Source organism: Pelodiscus sinensis, chromosome 4 (genome assembly GCF_049634645.1).
Source record: "Pelodiscus sinensis isolate JC-2024 chromosome 4, ASM4963464v1, whole genome shotgun sequence".
In the NCBI taxonomy this organism is placed as follows: domain Eukaryota; kingdom Metazoa; phylum Chordata; order Testudines; family Trionychidae; genus Pelodiscus; species Pelodiscus sinensis.
The window spans coordinates 83,048,541-83,073,709 of record NC_134714.1 but is presented as its reverse complement, the minus strand read 5'-3'; the positions used below and the strand labels follow the sequence as shown (position 1 = coordinate 83,073,709).

The 25,169-nt window shown below is 48.2% G+C and overlaps 1 long non-coding RNA gene across 1 annotated transcript in view; it reads right to left on the bottom strand.

Moving 5' to 3' along the window:
* The window catches only part of LOC142829000 (uncharacterized), a 30,820-nt gene extending 6,406 nt beyond the window's left edge, over positions 1-24,414 (bottom strand). Inside the window, exon 1 of the long non-coding RNA XR_012903212.1 lies at positions 24,247-24,414. This is a non-coding gene — a long non-coding RNA (uncharacterized LOC142829000). The remainder of the gene's footprint in view (positions 1-24,246) is intronic.
* Positions 24,415-25,169: the final 755 nt, after the last annotated feature.

Sequence of the window (25,169 nt, the reverse complement as noted above, 5' to 3'; positions counted from 1 at the left end):
GCTGCAGTAGCAGGCCTACCAAAAGGCAAAGGAGAGCAACAACGCATCTAGTGCTGCGGTACTGCATTTTCCTGTGTTACCATTTATACTGAGAAGAGATGAAATGGCACAAGAGCAGCCAGTTGCCTGTCCTTATCCTCCTGCAGTGAGCCGCCCTCTCTGCTCTTCTCTCACCCCTCTGAATCCTCATGAGGTGAGACTCATGCCAGCCCCAGGCCATCAATGCTGGGAAGTTAGTGTAGGTGCCAATCACATTGCTGGGTGGGGAGACACATGGGCATCAGGTAGAAGGCTATGTCTACACTGCACATCAATTTCGAAATAAGGTATTCTGGAATAGTTATTCCAAAATAGCTTATTTTGAAATAGCACGTCTACGCTACAGGGAAGCCTCAAAATTAGTCAGAGACAGGCTTCCCTAATGAAGAGGTGCTATCTCGATTTTGAGCCCAATAGAAGGCACTGGGGAGGAATAACTTAGAATGGCCTTGGTGAGGGACCATTTCAAAACAGCAGCAGTGAAGTGTCCACATAAGCCTTATTTCAAAATAGCTATTTCGGAACAGGCGTTATTCTTCGTAGAATGAGGTTTACAGATTTCAGAATAAGCCGTCCGTTATTCTGAAATAACAGAATGGCTATGTAAACGCTCGCATAGTTATTTCAGAATAACAGCTCTTATTCCAAAATAACTTTGCTGTGTAGACACTCCCTAAGGTAGGGGAAAGTATTGCCTTCCCAAACTGTCAAGCGTGGCCCAGCCCACACTCCACCCTCTGCTTCAGCCTGGATCCCAGGCTGCCCTGATGCTTCCGCCACACTGAGGTTGGAACCACATGCCACCTGCCCTCCTTGTGCTCCGGGGCCAGGGAAGCTCACGCAGGGAGCTGGAGACCTTCCCCTGCAGTGAGGATGTGTGTGGGAAGAGTGGGCAAGCTGGAGCCCTGTCCCTGAGGATGGCTTCTGCAGGGAGAGGGACCTCAGGTGGAAGAGGTGGGGCTGGAGGAGCTGCCTCCCCCAGCCCTAGGTTCACCCACCACCCATTGAGAGAGAACTGACTTGGAGTCTGCTCCACGTGGTATAGTGTGTGCACACACAGTCTGTGTGTGTACACTGTGCACATTAACTGGCCAATTGTGCAAGTCTCAGTGGCATTTCTGGGACTGTCTAGAATATAGGGGGTAACTTTTGAATGCTGTATCTGATCAGTACTAAGATCTTAGGGATTATTCTAAGCACCAGTGGGAAAACGCCTATCAACTCGGTACCAGCAAATCAGTAGGGGGCAAATGAAGAACACACAGAGCCCCTTTTCCAGCACAGCCACAGGCAACTCTGCAATTGTCTATAGCTCAAACATCTGGTTGACGGCACCCATCCCATCTGAACAATACTTCAGCTCATCTCTGGCCCTTCTCTGGACAGTGTTTAACAGGCCGGTGCCCTGAATGACCTAGCTTCCTCAGGAAGAAGAAAAACTGTGGGTGGACGGTGGAGAGGGTGAATGGAGAATGGGAGCTTTAACAAAGCCCCTGGCATGTGAGGGAGAGAATGGATGATGCTCAGAAATGAGGGGAACAAACCGAGCCCTAGGTATAAGGCAGGAGGTGGGGGAAGTTGCATGGAGGCCCTGAAATAGAGGGGGATGGAAGAGTGGCACACAGGAGACTTGTGGGAGGGAATGGACGGATACTAGGAGCCACTGGTGGGTGCAATGTGTTTGACCTACAGAGTGTGAGAACTGCAGTCAAGCATTCACATGTAGCCACACACAGAATGCTCACAAAAGCACTAATCTGTGCACCCATACTGCTCACAAATGCAGATGTGGATGCACATGCTCTGTCAACCATACACTGACACTGCAGACCTCTTGCTGGCTCTTTTCTACAGGCAGGGTCTATGCCATTCACATGGATCAGAGCTGTTCATCTGAGTTGTGGGTATTTTGCTTGTGACCCTTTTGCTTTCTGAGAGCTCCTGCAAGTGGAGGGATATTAATGATGCTGCCTTTTGATATGCAAAGGGAATGTTCATTATTACTCTTGTCCCACATCCTCTGAGCTGTTAATTAAAAGTGTTCAGCAGGCAGAAAATTATCATTGTCTCCTGCAAAATAAACCAACAGTGTCTGGGTGGCTGAATCCCCTGCGCAGAGAAAGGCCTTCTTCACTGTGCCAGCCCAGACTAGCTTGAACACACCCCATTTACTGGTGCAGGGGGCAGGTCAGTCATATGGATTCCACACAGAGGGGGACACGGGAGCGATCGGACCCATATAACTAAAGCGGGGTGTGGTGAGACAACTTGACAGTTGCTGTACTTGGCAGCCTGCTGGGTAGTGGTCCAATATTTAGATTGTGTTTTAATTATATGGATTACTTAAGAATCCCCAGTTATCAGTTTGAAGGGTGACTGATTCTTGCCCCAAGATGAGGTCCAGTATTATTCAGATGATTCTATAGTTGGGAACCCTGATGAGCTCCGATGCAAGACACACACTACAGGAATTTTTGTATTTCCAGATAAAGTTTAGCCAGACATTAAGTGCAGTCACAAACACTCCAACTCAGTAAGGGAGATAGAGATACTACATCATATACTCATACCATGAAGTGTTAGCCGACATCTTCCTCATCAACATCACCAGCGGCCATTATTTTGGCACCGCCCAAGGAAGACTGCATCTCCTTCGCCTTCTGCTGCTAAGCTGGGATGCTGCTTTTATAATACGTTACACTGATGCCATTACGTTCGATGTATATTCAGTTAGGGATTCCCCCCCCTTCTCTGTATTGTCTCCCCTTACTAATGTTGGAGTGACTATTTCCTATAGGTTAGCATATCAGTGATCTCAACTTATCATATACAGGCAGTCCCCGGGTTACGTACAAGATAGGGACTGTAGGTTTGTTCTTAAGTTGAATTTGTATGTAAGTCGGAACCGGTACATATTGTAGGGGAAACTCTAGCCAAACATTTCTCCAGAGCTCAGTTTTATTCTCCCACACCTCACTTCCCTCAGTCCTTTATTCTCAAGCTGAGGTGTCTGCGGAGAAAAGCCGCTCTGCGTCTCCCTGGTCTGCTGGGGGGAAGCAGCTAGCATGGGGTTGCCTCACCCCGTTTGTAAGTAGGGATCCGATGCAAGTCGGATCCATGTAACCCGGGGACTGCCTGTATATCAATTCTTTACCTGAGTCTTTTGCAATTACGTATCTATCATGGGGCATAATTTACCACTGTGGCACCTCCTGCTGGTAACACTGGGAATCAGCTCTGTGTGCAGGACACCTCCCTCTGGCTGGCATCTTCCCCCATCCTCACCCCATGCTTCAGTTCCAGACTTACCTCGCTCCACAACCACAGCGTTCTCTTAAGGACACTGCCCTTTGGCAGTGCCCACCCCACTGGTCTTCATCCCCCTTCTGGGGTGTAGGGGTTGTAGTGGCAGTCCTTAGTCTCTACTGACACTGTGGCCTTCAAGCCCAGCCCCTCGGTCTCAGGGGCAAGCCACAGTTTGCATGGGCCTCGCCTTGATGGCAAGGTGTGATGCAAGGAGGAAAGGGGGGGGACCCAGGCCCACCCACTACTCAGGGTCCTGACCCAGGGATCCTCTGGCAGCAGCCTTGTCCTGCCTTCCTCTACTTCCCTTCACTGCCTTCTGTTCCCTGGGCCACTTCCCCCATAGCCCTTTTAGCAAGGCCTGCTGCCTGGCAGGTATCAGGTTGGAGCCTCCCTCTCCCTCCCCAAGCCTGCCCAGCACTGTTCTATTAAAAGGTGCCATCTCTGAAGGAAAGAGGTCCTACTCCAGCCCCTTCTCTGGTCAGGGCCTAACCAGCTCTCTCTGTTGGACAGCTCCTTATATAAAGGGCTGCCCCAGCAAGCCAAACCTTGATTGGCTCTTTAAAAGCCTCCCTCACGTTGGCCAGAGTTCTGCGCATTCTCCCTCCAGCCTGCATTAACCCCTTCTGATCAGCTGCCCTCCACAGTATCATATTTTGGTTCTAACTGGTTATTTTGATTCTTTCCAAGATGTGGTGTACCTGTTAAAGTTTAAAGGGTATGAATTTAGGAAAGCCCCTGTGCCAGTCTGCTTTAACACACCCTGTTAAATATATCAACCTTATGCTTTAGCTCTTCACCATCTAGGTAGATGAAAGTCCCAAAGTACGTGGATGCGGCCTGTAGGTCCCTTACAACACAGCCAACATATAAATTTATTATAATAAAATACATAGTCACACCCGTTAGAAACATAAGAAAAGACAAATAGGGAAGCAAGCAGGCTAGCTTAAGGTGCATCTCATGTATCAGTTATGTACATCAGTTTATTGCCAGGAGACTCTGTAGTTGAATTATGTACCTGGGATGGGACGGGTCTGGGCACCGCTGAGGGCATCTGCTCAGGGTGAATTGCTCAAATTTGGGGGTCTCTATAGCCCCCAGACTGGAGACCTTCCCAAACAGGCCACAAACCAGTCCCACAAAGTGCTGCAGCTGCCTGCCTGGCCAGCCAGAAGCCTCACGAGCAAAACCCCTCTGACACTACAACACTCTCCATGCCCCAAACGGCCCCATACCTGCCCACAGGTGCGGGGTTTTAGAACCCAATCTCACCTAACCCGAACAAGTTCTGTCTGGTTCCAAGAAACCAGCCAAAGATCCCAGGTCCATTTACACTCTAGATCTTACCCACTGCTTAATTGATTTACCATGCCCATCCCAGCCTTCCCTAGTGATCAGTGCCCAAGCGCACTGCAAAGCACCTGTTTTGGGCAGTTCAGCATCTGGGAGACAGGCCTTTCCCCTCCCCTCATTTCAAAACTAACCTTCGTGGTGTCTCTACTTCTCCTGGGGAGAGGGAAATCTGGCTCCTCTTTATCTCTTTGCAGGGAAGCTGCGGAGGCCAGTATGCCCTTGACGGTGAGCCCTGGAGAGTTCCCACTGCAGAGCTCACCTGCAGCCCTGAGGCAAGGTTAATTGGGCTGATGTGGCAGAAACAAAGTAATATTTCAGTCTTGACAGGCCTTTTGAAGAAAAGGGGGGCAAGCAGATGGGGAACAGGGTGTGTATGAAGATGCTTTGATTTCTTGCATTAGCAATTCCTCATCTTCCTCTCCAAAGGGCTGCGCTCCTTTCCTCTCCCCCTCCTACTCTGTCTCCCTTTGCTCAGCACAAGCCTCCCCCTTTCACAGACAGGCTCTCAGATTCACCCCCGCACCCATGCTGCCCCCTGCTTCACATATACCAGCCCCCTCCTGCAACTTAGGTCCCTCGACAAATGCTAGTACTTTAGCTGTGCTGGCCTGGCTGTGTTCCTTCTGCTGCATGGGATACTTAACAAAACTGGCCCAATGTTTTGTTCACTCCCTCATGCCACTCCCAGGCAGGCTCTGCCCCACAGACACTACCAACTACGGCAGTGCAGCAGAGAACAACCCCTAAGTCTGTGGGCCAGCTCCTCTTGGTCCAGAGAGCAGGTAAAGCAAGACCGAACAGGGCAGAGAGCGCTGGTGATAGCCACAGAACTGTGTGGGGACGAGCACTGGAATTAGGCATGCTGCAGGGCCTGCAGTGATTTCTATCTTAGAGCGGGTTTACAGTTTGGTTCAGTGACTCTCAGCACCCTATTCTACACATTATTCCAGCACCCTGTGTGTGGCTTTATTTATCAATGCTAGGCCAAGGACTGGGCCTGTCTCAAAGGTTCAGCAAGAACAGAATTACAGGCGATTACATTTTTCCTGCTCTAGGCCAAGTCAGGCAAATTGGGTGCTCAGCTCAGACGATCACCCACAGGGACTCCCTGTGGAACTGCTTCACATGGCACTGGGGATTTGACTGCCATGCAACTGAAACTAGTTCACCTGGAGCCATGAGGATACAGATAAGCCCTGAGGTTGGCCCAGCAGTGCTGCATGAGGCACCTGTGCCATGGTTTGATGGTCACCAAACACTGGATGAAATACAGTCACTTTTGTCCTGAATTCTCAAAGCCACTGAGATTTATTTCATTGCTACTATCAGGACTCTGCTGAGCCTGCCCTCCCTATTTTAGTTCTGCCCCTCCCGTCTCACCTCCTTAGGGTAGAGGGAAGGTTCCACAGCCTACTTCTCCTGGTATTGCATAGGGGCACCAGTTTGTGCTCTCTGCTAAGCATCTCTCAAATATGAAATGCAAAGGCTGCCCTAGAGGAGCAGTTTCCTCCCCAAGATGGCACCTTTCTCTTCAAGACCTCCTCTCTCCCTTTGATAGAACTAAGCAGTTGATCCAATTTCCCCAAGTGGCCACCTTGGCTCAGCACCCACAGGAACTAGAGTAAAGCACCCTTTTAACTGCAGTTGCCTTTTATTAGCATGGGTCTCTCTGCTTTGGGATTTTATCCTAACTAAATAACTATGCGATTTCTCTAGCAAGCTATTGACTCAGCCAGTAACAGTGCCTGGAGCAACCACAACTGATCAAAGGAAAGGGTGGGAGTTGAGGTAAGGAGGCGCCTGAGATTTTGATCAAATTAAATAGAGAATCAGATTAACCAGTGAATTGAGGGACACTTCTGTGACACTTCAGCTTATGTTTGTTCCAGTTTCATTCAAAACACTAAGCTTCATGACTGGTAATTTTTATTGGTTGTTCTCTCAGCCCTGCCATTTCTCCCAATGAAGTGTTCTACAGTGGCTCTTTAATAGAGGTGATGCCCCCCAGAGAGTACAGGTCCCAACATGCAATGGTCCTTCTTTAGGGAGGAGAGTTCCCGCTCTGTCTTTTGAAACAAACAGAGTGGGGCCTGTAGTCTACAGCCTTTGATGCCAGGTACAGATAGGGATGTAAGCGACTCATTGACTAGTCAATATCTGAGAAGCAAAAGCTTATTGAGTTGTCACCTAGTCATTTCCCCCCCCCCTCCCCCCTCCCCACTTGCTGCCTCTATCACAAAGATGTGGCGGCGGGGGGAGAAGCGAAAGGGGTGCTGGGGGGAGCCGGCTTAAAAGCTGGTTCCCTCCAGCTCTGTGGGAGAGGGCAGAGGCACAGTAGCAGCATTCCAACTTTGAAATGTACAAGAGTCCCTGCTGGAGCAGTTGTACATTTCACAGTGAAACATGGCAAGGAGCTAAGGGCCAGCGGGGGACTCTGAGTCCCTCACTGACCTCAGGCTCCGTGAGGTGCTTCAGCTTTGAAATGTGCAGTTTACAGATTGAAACACCAGGTGGAGCCTGGGGCCAGCAGGGCTCAACTCAGTGTTTCAATCTTTGAGAGGTACAAGAGCTCTTGTACATTTCAAAGTGGAAGCACACTCATGGAGTCTGAGTTTAGCAGGGGACTTCCATCACTTGCCTGTTCACAGACATTGTATGGCAGTTAACATTCTAAATAAGGTTTTAGGGAAAGTAGTGCTCGACATGTGAATTCACATACTAAAATAGATAAAAGGGTGCAATTGGTGCCACTCGGACATTGTGTTGAATGTCTGAGGTAAATGTGCGTGGGCAATACAGCAGTTCCATTTACTCCATCTACTCCTGGGTTGCCCGTTTCTTCTCCAACACTCACATCCTCTAGAAGTAGGGTAACCAGATAGCAACTGAGGGGGGAAAAAAAAATCGTGACAAGGGGTGAAGTGTAATAGGTGCCAATGTAAGAAAGTTCCAAATATCATGATATCCAGCCACCCTACCTAGAAGGTTCTTTCTTCCTTTTGGCTGGACAAACTTGTCCATGCCCACTTCCTCTGCAGCCCTAAGTGTCTCTTGGCCAGGGTGCCAGCATTCTATTCTCTGAGGAGCACATGTGCAGAGTACTCCATTGGAGGATGCTAGGATTCATCAATCCAATTGCTACGAGGCATCTGCTGCCTCGGTCTCGCACTCATTTCTAATGCTTCCCATTACCATAATATCTAGGCACCCTCTTCTCTTCGAGATGGTGACTCAGCTCAGCTGCGTCTGCTTGGAAAGATAAACAAGCCACAGTTTCTCCACAGGCATTTGCTGTTTCCATTGCACAAGGTTATTTCCTAGCCCTTAGGGACCCTACACCAGATGCCTCTAGACCAGGAGTAGGCAATAATTTTTGGCCCGGGGGCCACTTCAAAAATTTTTGAAGTAGTTCTGAACCATCCCAGAAAGAGCAGGGCCTAAACAGGAAGGGTGGGGCTACCTTACCCCCAAACAATGATTGGTCTGGGGGAGCCCCTTTGCCCCCCTTACCCTGGAAGAGGCTTGGCACGCTGCCCCACCACCGGGCCAATCAGGGCCTGGGGAACGCAGGAAGCCTCCTCTTACCCTGAAATGAGCACATGACACTTTGAAGTGCTGCAGACTTCTCACTGGGCCGGGCAGGGTGAAGGAAGCTTCACACAAATCCCTGGCCCCCAGGCCCTGATTGACATGGGGGCGGGGGAGCACGTGAAGCCTCCTCCACTCTCTCCCCACCCTGCAAGCAGCGTGCGGTGCTTCAAAGCGGCATGTGATCCTGGCAGAGTGGGAGGAGGCTTCATGTGCTCCCAGGCCAATTAAGGCCTGGGGGCAGGGAGCATACGAAGCCTTCTCTGCTCCTGCCTTGCGAGTGGCACGCGGTGCTTTAAAGAGCCGTGTGCCACTCGCAGGGCTGGGGCAGAGCGGAGAAGGCTTGGGGTGCTCCCCTACCCCCAGATCCCAATTGGCCTGGGGGCAGGGGAACAGCAGGGCCTCCGCAGACCAGATCCAGCCGTTCTGCGGGTTGGAATCAGCCTGCGGAGGCCCTTTTGCCCACTCCTGCTCTAGACCCATCATCCAGAGAGCAGAGGGTGCTGTCGCAGTGCAGACCCACTGACTTAGATCAACTGGACCCAAGAATTCTGCAGTCAGCAGGCAAGAAAGATTAGCCTTTCCCAAACAAACATTCACTGACTAAAGGTTCTAAAATCCCATAGCACAGAAAGGGACCTTAAGGCTCAGTAAGGGGAAGGAACTCACCTCTAGTGCTGGGTTAGAACTCAAGGGCACACGAGTCTAGGCCTGCTCTTTACTCCACAATTGCCTCCCTTTCAGAATAGAAGTTGAAGGAGCAAACAGACAATCCCAGCAACCTTTCTGCTTCTCCAGGTCAGCCCCAGCTTGTCTGAGCCTCTCACACCCTCTGACCCACACAACCTTGAACTCTTCACATTTTGCTTCAGCACCAAGCCTGGATCACTCATCAGCCCTTACTTTTTGTGGAAAGGTTGTCCTCAGCTCTACACAGCTCCAAGGATAACCCACGTTGCCCCGATTCATGTAACTGCAACTGGATAGAGTATCCTCTGTCTTTCCCACTAGGGCTTAACTGTCATTCAAACCCTGTAGCAACTGAGCACTTTATTCTTCATTTCTTCTCTTCAATGCAGTTGCATGTTTGGCAGAGAAAGGTAGCCATGTACCTCCCTTGAGGTGGCTGAATTTCTGTAGTGTGTTACTAATCTCTATAGTTACAAATCTATATCCTCGGATTGTGTGAATAAGCACTGCCCAACTGAAATCAATGGAGTTACACTGATACAGGCTAGGCTGGATCCTCAGGTGGTATGAAAGGTGCTTTGAGATCCCTCAGGAAGAAAGCTGTCAAAGATATGAACGTTCTGCTTATTACCCAATGATCCAGGGTCTAAGAGGCAGTGTATGTTTACAATGCACTCAGAGGCATGATACTAGTTTTAATTTAGTGCAGAGAAGATGCAGTGACATGCATTTCAGCATGAGCTGGGCAAGCCTGCCCAGATCCTTGAATGTCTTTAGGTTGCTAGCTCAAGCTAGGGTCTGTATTGTGAGGTCTTCACGTCTCTTTTTAGCCATGCTAAACTGGATGAACACGAACACAAGTATGCGTATACTGCTGCTTCTTTCCCATGCAAGTAGTAACATTCACAAACTGATAGGGAACAGGTTTGAAATCCATTCCAGGGCTTCAGAAGATACAGAGTGAACCTTTGGTATATCTCCTGGAAATGAAAAAAACTTGTATACAAAATACTTAATGGTTGAGAGCCTCTGCATTTACACAGTGCTGAATTCTTAATTTTGCCTGTGTGCACCTGGTGCACAAATCTTCTATGTGATGTCCTGTCACTGTTAATGACCATCTATTGTCTTTAGTAGAACAAGCAATCAGTTGGTTCGGCAGTGAGATTATATGATGTACTTGTTGTTTACATCAAGGTCTCTCCATTGCGTCCCATAGGTGTCTTCTGGGTTGAAGCTGGATGAGAGAACTGCAGCTCAAGCTGCCCAGAATGGTCAGGGGGACTTAACATGAGTGAGAGGCAAGTAAAGGTGGTTATCATGGAGTGAGAACTTTTGGTTTCCAAGAGGTTTCTTGTGCACATGCAATGGAGCCATCTGTCACCAGATAATTAGAGGAGGGAAGTTTGTGAGGACTGGAAGCCAAGACAGCAAAGTGGACTTCAGGGTGCCAGTTATAAGTCATAGTCCTACTTAGCTGAGGGAGTGCATAGTACTCAGCCGTGGAGTAAAGTTATGCCAGCATTACCATTCACAGTATTTGACCATCACAACCCCAGTTAGCACCTGCTAGTTATTGGAGGTTGTTAATATACTTGTGTTTTATAGCTTATCTGCTTCAGATGTTGACTTCTAGTAGCAGGGGGTTACCTTGGGTAGTTGCTTTGCCTCAAATTTTTTAGCAGCATTATTTTAGCTTTAGAATTGTTGTGACGGAAAGCTCTGGCCAACATTCCCCCTAGTTTTCTCCATGCACGTGCAGGAGAAATGTTACATGCACTGAGGCATGTGCAGATGTGCACCACTAGTAGAAGCACATGCTGCCAGCAGTGTGAGGCTGTGGACACTCTGCCAATCAGCAGGGCAGTACCTGAATCTCTCCTGGGTGGCCACCCAAGCACTCAACTTACTAGGAACACTGCGGATAACCCCAATCCAACAAAAAGTGTTGAGATTGCAGTACCAAAAGTAGTTTTCCATCCTCTTCAGAGCATCACTAAGGAGGTCTTCCACTTCTTTGAATGTTGCGGCCTGTGTCATTAGTGCCAGGTCATCAGCATAAGTGAACTTACAGCATCTCATTTTGGGCACATCACTTATCTCTAAGGGTACGTCTACACTACAGCGCTAGTTCGAACTAACTTAGTTCGAATTAGTTAATTCGAACTAAGCTAGTTCGAACTAACGCATCTAGAACTAAAAACTAGTTCGAACTAGCGTTTTGCTAGTTCGAACTAGTAAGTCCACATTGAGTGGACTCTGAACAGGGCTTAATGATGGCCGGAAGCAGTGCCGGCAGGGCATAAAAGGAGGACTTAGAGCATGGAGATACTGTCTCAGGCTAGCCGAGGGCTGCGCTTAAAGGGTCCCAACCCCCACCCCGGACACACAGTTCTAAGGGGTGCCCCGCTTGCAAAGAAGTTCTGGCTTGGAGTGCCCTGAGTGCCCACACTGGGCACATCACACCACTCGGCCATCAGCCCGGCTGCACTTGCCGCAGGCTGCCATCTGGGGAGAGGGAGTAATTGGGGGGCTGCAGGAGAGCTTCCACCCCCAGAAGCCCGCAGAGCCAGCCCAGTCCTCCCCATCGGGGGCTCGTACCCCATTCCTCCCTCACCTCCTTCCACTTACCCTTCCCTAGCACCCCTTCTTATTGATGTACAAAATAAAGATAACGTTTCTTCCAACATTGACTCTGTCTTTATTGAACAAAACTGGGGGAGACTGGGAAAAGGAGGTGGGAGAGGGGAAGAGAAAGGCTGGGAGAGGGGAGGGCAACTAACATGATCAGGGGTTGGGAACAGGTCCCAGATGAAGAGAGGCTACAGAGACTGGGACTGTTCAGCTTAGAAAAGAGGAGACGGAGGGGGGACAGGATAGAGGTCTCTAAAAGCAGGGGTTGGGTGGAGAGGGTGCATTCAGAAAAGTTCTTTCTGAGTTCCCATAAAGAAGGACTAGAGGACACCAAAGGAAAGGAATGGGTAGCAGGCTTGAAACTAGTAAGAGAAAGTTGTTCTTGACAAAGCAAATAGTTAACCTGTGGAACTCCTTGCTGCAGGAGGCTGTGAAGGCTAGAACTAGAACAGAGTTTAAAGGGAAGTGAGATAAAGTGATGGAGGTTGGGTCCATGGAGTCCTATTAGCCAGAGGGTAGGAGTGGTGTCCCTGCCCAAAGTTTGTGGAAGGCTGGAGAGGGATGGCACGAGACAAATGGCTTGGTCATTGTCTTCGGTCCATCCCCTCCAGGGTCCCTAGGGTTGGCCGCTGTTGGCAGACAGGCTACTGGGCTAGATGGACCTTTGGTCTGACCCAGTACGGCCATTGTAAGCTCAGGGCTCAGGGTCGGGGGTCTCAGTGGACCCCCTTGATTTTCATGCACACCTGGTCCTGGGTGGCCAGGCTGGCAGCTCTCCTGCCCTAGACAGCCACTTTCCTGTGCCTAGTGCGGAGATCGTGGACGAGGTCCACGATGTCCGCACTAGCCCAGGAAGGTGCCCGCCTCTTGCGGTCCAGGGCAAGCTCCCGGGAGCCGCCAGCCTGGTCCCGGCAAGAGGGGGTGGGCTGGGGGGCATCGGGTGGGTGGCTCTGTGCCGTGCCAGGTGCAGGGTCTGCTAGCTGGGTGCTGGCAGGCTTGCACCTGGCACGGGCACCGTAGCCAGCCCGTGCCCCTTTAAGGGGTCCGGGGCCGGGAGGGGGGCATAGAGTTTCCCTGGTGTTGGCCAGAGTGGCCACCAGGGAAACCTGGGGAGGGCTAGCCTCCCACTAGTTCGAACTAAAGGGCTACACAGCCCTTAGTTCGAACTAGCTAGTTCGAACTAGGCGTTAGTCCTCGTAAAATGAGGTTTACCTAGTTCGAACTAAGCGCTCCGCTAGTTCGATTCAAATTCGAACTAGCGGAGCGCTAGTGTAGCGCATAGGAAAGTTAGTTCGAACTAACGTCCGTTAGTTCGAACTAACTTTCTAGTGTAGACATACCCTAAGTTATAAAGGGATGGGGCGACTATGACCCCTGTGAGAAGCCACTGTGCTAACTCCCCTTTTTGGTAAATTGACTTCTGAGGTGAACCCCAGGTGGTCTGTCCAAGAGCATTGACTTGAGCTACAGTCATTGCTTGCGCCAAATCTGATTGTGTAATGTCTGTAGTAGCCCCTCATGCCAGATGGTGTCATAGGCTGATATGACAAAAGTGGAGCAATCTTGAGCACGTGGTCACAGGAGCTTTTCCCTACCCTGAAACCTGCCTGTTCTGGAAGTAATGCTGTCTCCAGGATGGGATTCAGCTTCACCTGGCTTGTCTGCTCTAGTAGTTTGCACATGGCACAGAGGAAAGAGACATGGTGATAGATTCTGGGGTCATCTAGTGATTTCCCAGGTTTTAAAATGGCAATGACCTTTGATCAGCTGCAAGCAGCTGGGAGCTTGCTAGTGGTAATGACTTTTGTGAACAGTGCTCCCTCCAGATGTGCCCTCTCCACCCCAGATATTTAATAGAGTCTGCAAGGATGCACTCAATGCCAGCTGCTTTTCCTGCTGCAGTAACAGAGAGGCAGCCTCAATCTTAGCTCTTGGGAAGGCTTAGCAGAAACAAGATTCCTTGAGAACTGATTGCACCTCTTTTCATTGATCACCTCACAGCTGTCTGAGTTTCTTAGCAAAACTCTGTAAGCAGCAAACGGCTGTGTCTGTGTCTGACGCAACATACACATTCTGCGCCTGCACCCCCGATCGTGCTGTAGGCACAACCACAGACTGCTAGATGAAATCTGGGCTCCCAGTTGTCCACTCACATTGGTTACAGTGATGCTGAGTGGCTACCCAAAGGGCTGTAAGTATCAATGGCTGGCAAGTGCTCTGAAAGTCTTTGCTGCAAGGAGGCACTGGGGAGAGATACAAAGTGCCAATGTTAATTGCACGTTCCTGTTTGCCTGAGTGTGGAGAGGGAGGCTGAGATACATAAGAGTTCAGCGGTCATACACGGGCCTGCTGGGATGCAGACAGACACAGGAGATAGAAGAGGGAGGGGGATTGTGGCCCAAGACCCTGCATGATTTCCATTGACAGAGGAAGCACAAAACAGAGGGAGCTTTCCAGAGGGCAGGATTTGCCAGCTCAGAGGATATGCAGCAACCGGGCCCAGCCATTTCTCCCCATCTGGCTCAACTGTGGCAACTCAAGGAAGCAGCATGAAGGCTGATGTCAAGCAGTTCTTATGCAGTGCCCCGTGGTGCTGAGCAGCTGCTGATGCCTGTACCAGCAGAGACTTCAGCCTGCTTTGCCTGCTGGCCTTTGCCTTAGCCTGGGGGTGCAGGCTAAGAGGCGGCAATCTCTCTGGGGCTGCCCAGCATAGCTCACCCCACATGTTGAAAAACTCCCTTCCAGCACCACAGAGGCGTTGTAGCCTAAGACCCCCAGTTCTCATTGGATTCCCCCTCTGAAGTTCAAGTCAAGCCCCTTCAAATTCTTGGAATTGCCCTGGGAGTCAGGAGACCTGGGCTCTATTGCTACCTCTGCTGACCTGTTGTGTCTTTGGGCAAGTCACCTCTCCTCGGTGTCTCTGGCCTCCCACACTTTGTCTTGCCATGTTAGATTGCAAGCTATCTGGGCACAGACTCTTCTTACAAAGGGCTTGTACCACACCTCGGGGAGCAGGGCCCTGACCCTGGCTGCTGCGAATCAAATATTAGATGACAGTGAGCATTTGAGGGGCCAGGATCACCCCAAGTTCTGAAGGCAGCAAAACAAACTGCAGTAGCCAAGATTTTGGCAGGCTCTAGTAATAGGGTCTTTGCCTAGGGCTGGCAGGCAAGGGGCTAGTGTGGTAGGGGAAGGATCTGGGGCCTGAGAACAGGCAATAATTCTGCCCGGGGCCATTGGCCAGAGGGATTCATTAAGGGAGGATCAGGATGGCAGCTAAGGAATGTGCTGGGGACCCCGCTTACATGTTTGCTTTAATCCCACTGAGCAATAAAGTCAGCACTGATCTGCATTACAGGCAGCCATTTGATATGGTCCCACAGTGCAGCCTGAGCTACAGGGTTCGAAAACGTGTGGCAGCGTGAATGGTGCAGCTGATTAGTGATAATCCTCTGCCATTCTCCAGCACCTCCTTTCTGAGACCCTCAGAACACTTCACACAAAGCACCTCCACAACTCAGGATCTCGAGTCCCAGGGGAGAGAGGGGTAAATGCAGGGGCACAGAGAGGGCAGGTGACTTACTCATTTCCACCAGGGAGTCAGTGACAGAACGGGGAATAGCCCTCCAGGACTCCTGACTTCCACAGCCTATGGTTTACCCATTAGGTCTTAAACTCGTGTCCTGGAGCAGCGAACAGTAGTGTCAGAGGAGGAGGCAGGGAGCATCAGTGGAAGGGACTGTTCAATGGGGAGAGCTAGCTGAAGGGTTCTCTTCTCGGAGGCAGACATCTGTAGAAGTGTTGCCTACAGTTTGGTGAGGGAAGCAGGCCAGAGATTTGGCTCAAAGGGAGCAGGACTGAGGTGGGAGGAACAGAGGTCAGAGCCCAGGTGAATGGGGCAACACACTAGCCAGGATGGGGACAGATTCCCTGCCCCCAAATGCTACATCTGTCTCTGGGCAGAGGGCTCAGCTGGGGCAGCCCGCTCCTCCCAGTACAGGACCCTGTGAAAGCTCCTGCTTGTTAAGCTATCAGTACTTCTTTAGCTTTCTTGCTGCCGAGATCCTGCATCCTTAATGGTGCCTTGCCTGCCTGCCTCCCCAAGGCCAAGCCCAGGCTGTGGGTGAGTCTGATGTGTCCCATTTGTCAGACGGAGAGAGAGAGACACTCTTTTCAACTGATTGTAGGTTTCATCTCCTGCAGAGAGCCACTGGGGAGTGATCATTGTCTGAATCCCCTCCCCGTCACAAGACAGACTCATGAGAAAGAAGGGGTTTGGACAAGCATGTCTCAGCTCAAAGGACAGTCACCTAGGGGGCAGGAAATGCCAATGCAAACCCCTGCTGAACAGACTAGGGAGGGATTTGAACCAGGATCTCCTATAACACAAGCAACTGTCCATAACCACTGGACTAGAGAGTGAGGGCAATGAGTAGTAGGTGAAACTGCTATTTGGGTAGGCAACCTCCCTAGCCTTTGGCCCTGCCTGCCTGTCTGTCTTCCGTCTCCATTTCAGCCAAATTCCTGAACTTAAATGTAGCAAATAACATTTGGGGTAAAAAAAAAAAAAAGTCTAAGATTTCTTTTCAAGAGAGGGGCACGTTTTCCACTATGCCAGATTGTTAGGACTGGACATGCAAAAGGGATCTAATTAAAAGCACTAAATTTGGAAATAAAATGGTCAGTCACAGATTTTTTTGATATACCAAAGTTTGTCAGATTTATTTGCAAAAACTTTGTGGTAAGGGCAAGTCAGTCGTCCTGCTGACAACACCACTAAATATTATGAACTACATGATGCAGCCCTTCTCATATTTAAAATAGAAATTGTAACAACTTTTAAGTCTCCATAAAGTAATCATTCCAGATTACTACATATTTAAACTAATTGAAACAAAGACATTTTAAATTAAGCAGAATGGTTAATGTGTTTGTAACAAAGTTCATTGCTTTTAGAAAAAGGAATACTAGTTGTGTGTGTCATTTTCATAACAAGACATGTTAATGAAATTTCACTCTATATGTTTGTTAAAAATGTTTCCAGAGATTTTCAGCATAAAAAGGATTTTATATATTAGTTAGATACTGATGGTGGTGGAGGGTTCTCTTAAAACTAGTTAATCAAATAGTCAGATATAAAAGGAAAGCTCATTTGTCCAGCTATCTGGACGAAAAAGGAATGTTGTCTCTTAAGGCATTTCTTGAACAGAGGGGGTGAAAGGAGAAAAGGGAATAAATAGAAAGGACAGGAAGACTTTGAAAGCCAAGTTTTTTTACTACAGTAATTAAAAGTGTATTTTAGAGAAGGGTGGTCTTTTGAAGAATTTATTTCACAAAACTATGTTTGAAAATCCAAGCATTTAAGGCTAAAGCTGAATACTCAGATTGTACATCTAAATAGCTACGCAAGAATTTTTAGAGATGCGATTTTATAATCTTCTGCAACTAACCAATGAAATATTTAAAGCAAATTTTAAACTAAGGTCTTGTGGACATAGTAATTAACGACGGTTTGTCACAAAATTCAGAGTTGGCACATGCTTGATAAATTGTTTCATTACCACTTAATGCAGGGGTGGGTAATAATTTTCACAGGGGGGTGGGAGACAATGAATTTTGGTAGGTAATCATGGGCCAGATCTACCCCCCAAAGAGAGATGGAGCCTGGGGCAGAAGGGGAAGCACTGAGGACTAGCTTTCCCTCAGAGTTGTCTGGGGCCAGGGGCTTTGAATTAAAAACACAGCAGAGGGCTGACAGCTCTTGGCCTTACCACTACCATATTGCCTGGCAGCCATCTGGGGTGGCTCATGTCTCTGGCTCCCACAGGGGTAGTGCCGCAACTGGGAGGTGGGAGCCATTTAAATAGGATCTGGTTGCCTGAGACACCGCCTGGAAATTTGGTGACACAGGCAGCAAGCTATAAATAGAAAACAGCCAGATAAAGTCCTTGGGCTGGATCAAAGCATTGGGGGGCCAGATCCGGCCCCCAGGCCGCATCTTGCCCAGCCCTGACTTAATGGCTCTTTCACAGGTTCAATGTTACGCTAATAGCTCTAGCGAGCTGGAGGGTTTTTCCACTTTTAAAGTTAACAGATCCACATGGGCGGAGTCACCAGTCTGCAAGCAGCAACAGCCTGCTGTGGGAGCCTTCAGGAATGGTCAGAATAGGGAGAAAGAGGACAGCTTGAGCACTAAGACCCAGGGAAGGCATTGCCTCCCCTTGCCTCTTATGCCTGCTGTTTATGCCATATCAGACAATTTTTAAGCTCTTTATTATGTGCCATGGTAATTTGTATTGTTCTAGTTTTTTATTTAGAGATCATGCATACCATATCAAAGACTTAACATATGTAGACTTCTGTTATGTCAACACTATCAGACAAATTTGTAATCGCATCAAAAAAAGATACCAAGTTAGACCGGATCTATTTTCCATAAACTCATGTTTATTTGCATTAATTACTTTACCCCTCTTTAGTTCTTTATTAATTGAGTTCCATATCAGCTGCTCCATTATCATGCCCAGGATCGATGTCAGACTGACAGGCCTATAATTACCCAAGTCATCTCATTTACCTTTTTGTAAAAAACTGGAACAACATTAGCTCTTCCAGTCTTCTGGAACTTCCCCAGTGCTCCATGACTTAGAATCCTAGAATAATAGGACTGGAAGGGACCTCGAGGGGTCATCGAGTCCAGCCCCCCGCCCTCAAGGCAGGACCAAACTCCGTCTACACCATCTCTGACAGATGTCTATCTAACCTGTTCTTAAGTATCTCCAGAGAGGGAGATTCCACCACCTCCCTTGGCAATTTATTCCAATATTTGACCACCCTGACAGTTAGGAATTTTTTCCTAATGTCCAATCTAAATCTCCCCTGCTGCACTTTAAGCCCATTCCTCTTGGTTTCTGAGGACAGGACGGAGTAACAAATTTTCTCCTTCCTCCTTGTGACACCCTTTTAGATATTTGAAAACCGCTATCATGTCCCCCTTAATCTTCTTTTTTCTAAACTAAACAAGCCCAGTTCACGAAGCCTGGCTTCATAGGTCATGTTCTCTAAACCTTTAATCGTTCTTGTCGCTCTTCTCTGTACCCTTTCCAATTTCTCCACATCTTTCTTGAAATGTGGCGCCCAGAACTGGACACAGTACTCCAGCTGAGGCCTAACTAGTGCAGAGTAGAGCGGCAGAATGACTTCACGAGTTTTGCTTACAACACACCTGTTGATACAACCTAGAATCATATTTGCTTTTTTTGCAACAGCGTTACACTGTTGACTCATTCAACTTGTGGTCCACAATGACCCCTAGAGCCCTTTCTGCCGTGCTCCTTCCTAGACAGTCGCTTCCCATCTTGTATGTATGGAACTGATTGTTCCTTCCTAAGTGGAGCACTTTGCATTTCTCTTTATTAAACCTCATCCTGTTTACCTCTGACCATTTCTCTAACTTGCTAAGGTCATTTTGAATTATGTCCCTATCCTCCAAAGAAGTTGCAACCCCACCCAGTTTGGTATCATCTGCAAACTTAATAAGCGTACTCTCTATCCCAATATCTACATCATTCATGAAGATATTGAACAGTACGGGTCCCAAAACAGACCCTTGCGGAACTCCACTTGTTATCCCTTTCCAGCAGGATTTAGCACCATTAACGACTCCTCTCTGACTATGGTTATCCAGCCAGTTATGCACCCACCTTATCGTGGCCCTATCTAAGTTATATTTGCCTAGTTTATCAATAAGAATATCATGCAAGTCCGTATCAAATGCCTTACTAAAGTCTAGGTATATGACATCCACCGCTTCTCCCTTATCCACAAGGCTGGTTATCCTATCAAAGAAAGCTATCAGATTAGTTTGGCATGACTTGTTCTTCACAAACCCATGCTGGCTATTCCCTATCACTTTATTACCTTCCAAGTGTTTGCATATGATTTCCTTAATTACCTGCTCCATTATCTTCCCTGGGACAGACGTTAAACTGACCGGTCTGTAGTTTCCTGGGTTGTTCTTATTCCCCTTTTTATAGATGGGCACAATAATTGCCCTTTTCCAGTCTTCTGGAATCTCCTGTCTGCCATGATTTTTCAAAGATCATAGCTAAAGGCTCAGATACCTCCTCTATCAGCTCCTTGAGGATCCTGGGATGCATTTCATCAGGACCTGGTGACTTGCTGACATCTAAGTGATTGTGATTGACTTAGTGATTCAATATTCTGTATTCTAGACCAATGCTGCTCTGCCTCGTGATTTCTTCAGTGCTGCATGATAATTATGTTTAATAAGAGGCTGGCATATTTGAGGGGTAGCACTGAGCCCCAAACCCAAACCAAAAAACAAGCTGATACACACACACTATATATATATATATATTTCTGAAACTTGGAAAGCTTGTAAGACACTGTTCTCTCAACTTCTAGATCATCAGCTGGTGGAGATATGATCATTTATACAAGATGAAGATCCATCCTACTTTTAGGGTTGCCAGATGGTTTCAACAAAAATACCAGACACATTTGACATCTACTACATTACACCTTATTTAGAAAATACTGGACATTTCTATTTTCTCAATTTGTTTCCCCGAACAGAAAGCGCAAATACTGGACTGTCCGGTTCAAAACCAGACACCTGGCAACCCTACCTACTTTTAGACCAATCCTCCTAAACATGAAGAGATCAGAGGGGACAGGAAGGATTCTTCATGCCCAGGAAGGCTAGGCAATTATCCTCTCTAGCACTTTCTGAATGTATTTGGACCCCCTGTGGAACTCAGTGATTTTTTCAGCTGCCAGATCAAAAGTAGAAACATTTGAGATTTTGAGAATGATTAAAACCAACTGATAGGAACTAGCTCTGGGTGAAGTGAAGTGTATGTGTGTTTGCATGGGGGAGCAGCAAAACCTTTCCTCAAAGTAACACAATACAGGATTTACAGCAAATATTTAGCCAAGGAAATGATGGGAGCCAGCTTTGGTGCAAAGTTCTCTTCTACTGCTAGCCCTGGGATCAATCAAAGCCAGACTATAGGGCTACATCTACACTGCAGGCCTTTTGCACAAGAACGGCTATTCTTGCGCAAATAAATTTACAGTACAGCGTCGGAAAACAGGGCTTCTTCCGGAAGAGTTATTCCTCTCCCTACAAGGAATAAGCCCTCTTACGCAAGAGCTCTTCCAGAAAAAGGCAGTGTAGACAGGCAACATGAATTTCTTGCGCAAGAAACCCCCTATGGCTAAAATGGCCATCAGAGCTTTCTTGAGCAAGAGAGCATCCACACTGCCATGGACGCTTTTACGCAAAAGCACAAGGCAGTGTGGACATGCTCTCGTGGAAGAGTTTTTGCACAAGAACTCTTGCACAAAACAGTTCTTGTGCAAGAAGCCTGCAGTGCAGACATAGCCTAGGAGCATTTGCTTTCTGCTTCCATTCTCTAGCCTTTAATTCAGGGCTACTCAACTTTGGAAGCTCTGGGGGCCACAATGATGCTCACAGCACATGACGAGGGCTGCAACTTAAGTGAGGTTGTATATACACATGCAAATATATATGCAAATAGCTTCTTTCACACTGACACGAATACAAAGATTAAGCTAACACTACACAACATGTAGGCCCCATTTAAGTCAGTTCTGCTGATATTAATAAAATGCAATATTTACTTATTTGCACTGATATGGCAGCACTTTTAATGAGCAATGACAGTTTAGGAATTTAACTACTAAAACACATCTCAACAGAAGACCATGGACTACTTTTTTGTTTTGGTTCTCGCCCGTGGGCCACATGTTGAGCCCCTTGAAAACCGAAACTGGACTGCAGGCCGCATGCCAAATGTTGAGTAGTCCTGCTTTAATTGGCTATTTCAACCAAGTGATACATGATTACATTAAAAAAACGGTTTTAAAGTTGCAAAATCAAACACTCCAAAGCTAGAAAATGCCACGGTTAAGGTTGTTGTGCAGTCTCAAGTTTTACCATCTTCTGCATGTGTGTTATGATATAGTCATTAGTTACATATTATTTTTCTCCCATGACACGCCTTAGGATTGCCAATTTACTAATTAATGGCATGAAACTGAACACCTTTGTCCTGATTCTTGCCCTGTCTCTTGGCTGGGGCTCCACCCTGTTCCACTCCTTCCCTGAGGTCCCACCCCCTCCCCTCGCTTTCTCTGGGCAAGGGCAAGGGCTCTGGTTGAGGGTGAGACTGGGGATAAAAGGTTTGGGGAGCAGAGGGAATGTGAGGGCTCTGGTAGGGGTTCAGGCTCTGGGCTGGGGGTGAAGTGTTTGGGATACACGAAGGGTTGCGGGCTCTGAGAGGGAGTCTGGGTGCAGGAGGAGGCTCAGGGCTGGGGCTGAGGAGTTTGGGGTTCTGGAGAGGCTCTGGGCTGCAACTGAGGGGTTCAGGGCTTGGGGCTGAGACACAGGGGTTGGGCATAGGAGGCAATACAGGGTCTGGGCAGCACTTACCCACAGTGGCTCCTAGGCAGGGTGCCAGGGAGGCTCCATGAGCTCCCCCTGGTCACAAGTGCTGCCTCCACACCTTCCATTGATTGTGGTTCCTAGCCAATGGGAGCTGCAGAGCGGAGGCTCAGGGCAGAGGCAGTATGTGGAGCCTCCCTGGCCCCCTATGTCCCTAGAAGCCACAGGGACCTGCTAGTTGCTTTCCAGGAGCCTGCCTAGCCCTGCTGTGCTGATGACAAGACTTAACAGCCTGGTCAGCTGTACTGACTGGAGTCTCCAGGATCCCTTTTTAACCAGGTATTCCATCAAAAACTGGATGCCTGGCCACCCTAGCCTCATTCAGTGTACTGAATGGGCTTGGCTGGAGATCAATCAGGGTTGTTTAATGAAGATGGCTGTGGTCTGTTGAAGCCTTACTTCGTTTGTGGCAGAAGTTGGAACATGGCTAGTGAATGAGATAAGAAATTGGAGAAAGAAAGAAGTGTGTGTGTGAGGGGAGGGGAGTTCTTGTGCTAAAGGCTGCTCTTTAGAGAGTTTAACTGTGGTCTAGCTAGTCTCTCTTGAACATGTGCAAACTGTCTTTTCAAAAACTCATATTTGGCCATGTGTAAGCAGATTTTCAAGGAGATGGCACAAGGTTCATTCCTGACAAAGGCCACTTTCAACTCCTTGTTCCAAAGCATGTGGGCACTTGAGCTTTTTTTTAAAAAAAAAAAAGCTCATCAGAATTTCTATCATCATCATGGATCTCACAATTTTTTGTCTATCATCATGGGCCCTCTGACTCATTCTTGGAAGTAACTAAGCAGTTTTAGCTAAAACTTTCTAATAAAAAACCCACCAAAAATTGAACCTGAGATTATCTATTTGTGCCAAACTTGTCAAAGTTAGACAATGTTACTGAAAACAGAGTCTTATAATGAGAAGTGACAAACTAATTGACTAATAAGTGGTGCAACCAGTCCTGCCTATAATGAGAACTCCTCATGTGTCTGTGTTGCTCAGCACTGTCAAGTTCAGTACGGCTATTACATTGAGGAAAGAATCGGATCCATTTGGTGGAGTGGGGGCGGGGAAGAAACAGCTCTCAACCACATGACCTTAAAGAGGGCCTCAATCAGCTGGTAGCAGTACAGGGCCTATGACCAAAGGAAGCTGAAATCAATTAGATCTGCTCACATCTGATTTCAATAGCTATGCATTAGGAATGTACCTCCTGATGGGAGGGGTGCAGATGGGAGGAGGACAGACATGTTATCCTACTGCATTAGTCTGATAAAGAAATAATTACAACAGCATTTGCTCTGATCCTCTCAACATAAAGAGCCCAGCAGGAGAAAACTGTGATGAAAACTGATAGTCCCACCTCCTGGGTTGCCAGAATAACAGCATCTCTAATAGCACCATGGCAGAGATGCTCATGTCAAGGATGAGGCGGCACTTCCATTTCATAGCTTTCCATAGTATGCTAACATCAATCCCTCTGCCATAGGTGAGGGGTGCCAAACTGGCCTAACTTGATAGCCTCTCAAAGATACAGGGGCATCCCATGATACACTGGCTCAGGATTTCACCCACAGGGCTAGTCTAAACATCATGTTTTGTACATTCCATTTGCTTTAAGGTGGGATGCAGCCAAACAGCAGAGGTGAAAGAGGACAATCAGGTCCTGCAAAGGCTTCTGGCTATGAAGGCCATTATTTCAGGGAACTAAAAAGTCTCTGCTTTCAGTTGGATGAAAGAGCCTAGCTTTCTCCTTTGTGGGGAGCCTTGACAAAATTAACCAGCCCAGACCGTTGTAATTGGCTTGCTAGGTACAATAACATCAGTTGCCTTTGAGTACCTCCTTGAAGCGTGGGGAAGCTCTGCAATATGCTGCCTCAGTTTCCCCTTCTGCTCAGTGCCCCACAGTCCAACTGCTTACCACATTCCCTTTCTGGGATCCATTTATGAAGTCTGGGACAGTTCTTCAAACTAGCACACAAACCTACAGTCATTACCCCCTTTCAAGCCCCTCCTGCCTGAGAATTTCTCCTTTTCAAAGTTCCTTTCTTTCACCCCAGACCCATGCTAGGTACAGCCCCTCTTCCCCGAGGTCCACCTTCCCTTTGGAGCTTAGACACTTTTCTGCTCTAGTCCCAACTGGGTGAAGCCCTTCCTACCTTGTCTGGAGTTTGGTCTTCTCCGCCGGTCTGCTTCCCTGCTGCTGCCAGCCATCTGCTGACTCAGGTGAGTGCAAAAGCCTTCCACTGTCACACCCATTTGCAAATCCTTCTCTTGTCTGCCGCTTTCTTATCTACCTGCAGGCCTGACTGGATCACCTGACCCTCCTCCTTCCTCTCAGGGGAGCAGAGTTAGTTATGTCACAGGTGGGGCTTTGCCCATCTCTCCTTAAAGGGGCCTGCCACCCTATGACACTAGGGTTGAAAGGAATAAGTGTTTGGGCCTGACTTGGAGAAGAATGGGAGTGCAGGGAAGCGGTGCAGGCAGGGACATTGCTTCCCACACCTCCCAAGGGCCAGGAACAGCAATCCGCTTTAAATGTAGCAGTGGCGGCCCATTGAGGCTAACCCTGGCGAACCGGATCTGGCCCATGGGTATTTGCCCACTCCTGCCAAAGAATCATCTCATTCTTGCTGTGCCCTATAGTGACAGAGCACAAGCTCATGCTGCTCAGTCAGTTGGTGGTCTCTGATGGTTCACCATGAGGCGCTGGCAATCCACAAGGGAGCATCACAGCCCTGGAGGGATCACCCATGTCCTCACTGCTTTTCAACATTAATATGAGGTCGTGGGACTATGAGCAATAGGCTGTCAACACTCCGCTCTCCCTGAGCTGCACTACCAAAGCTTATGGCACTGGTGACACTGTACTAGCAGCAGATAAGTACCCGGTAGAAAAGTTCACCTCACGATCCACACGAGGTTTGTGCCCTCCTCCATGCTGTCAGCCAGGCACTTCTGAATTGCCATGGGGTTGTATCTGTTCCCTTTGGGCAAGGACTTAACAACTGTGATCTACATGCACTCAAGGCTGGATGGCTACACCTCTTTCTTTTAGGCTTCTTGGGGCAGCTTCATAGAA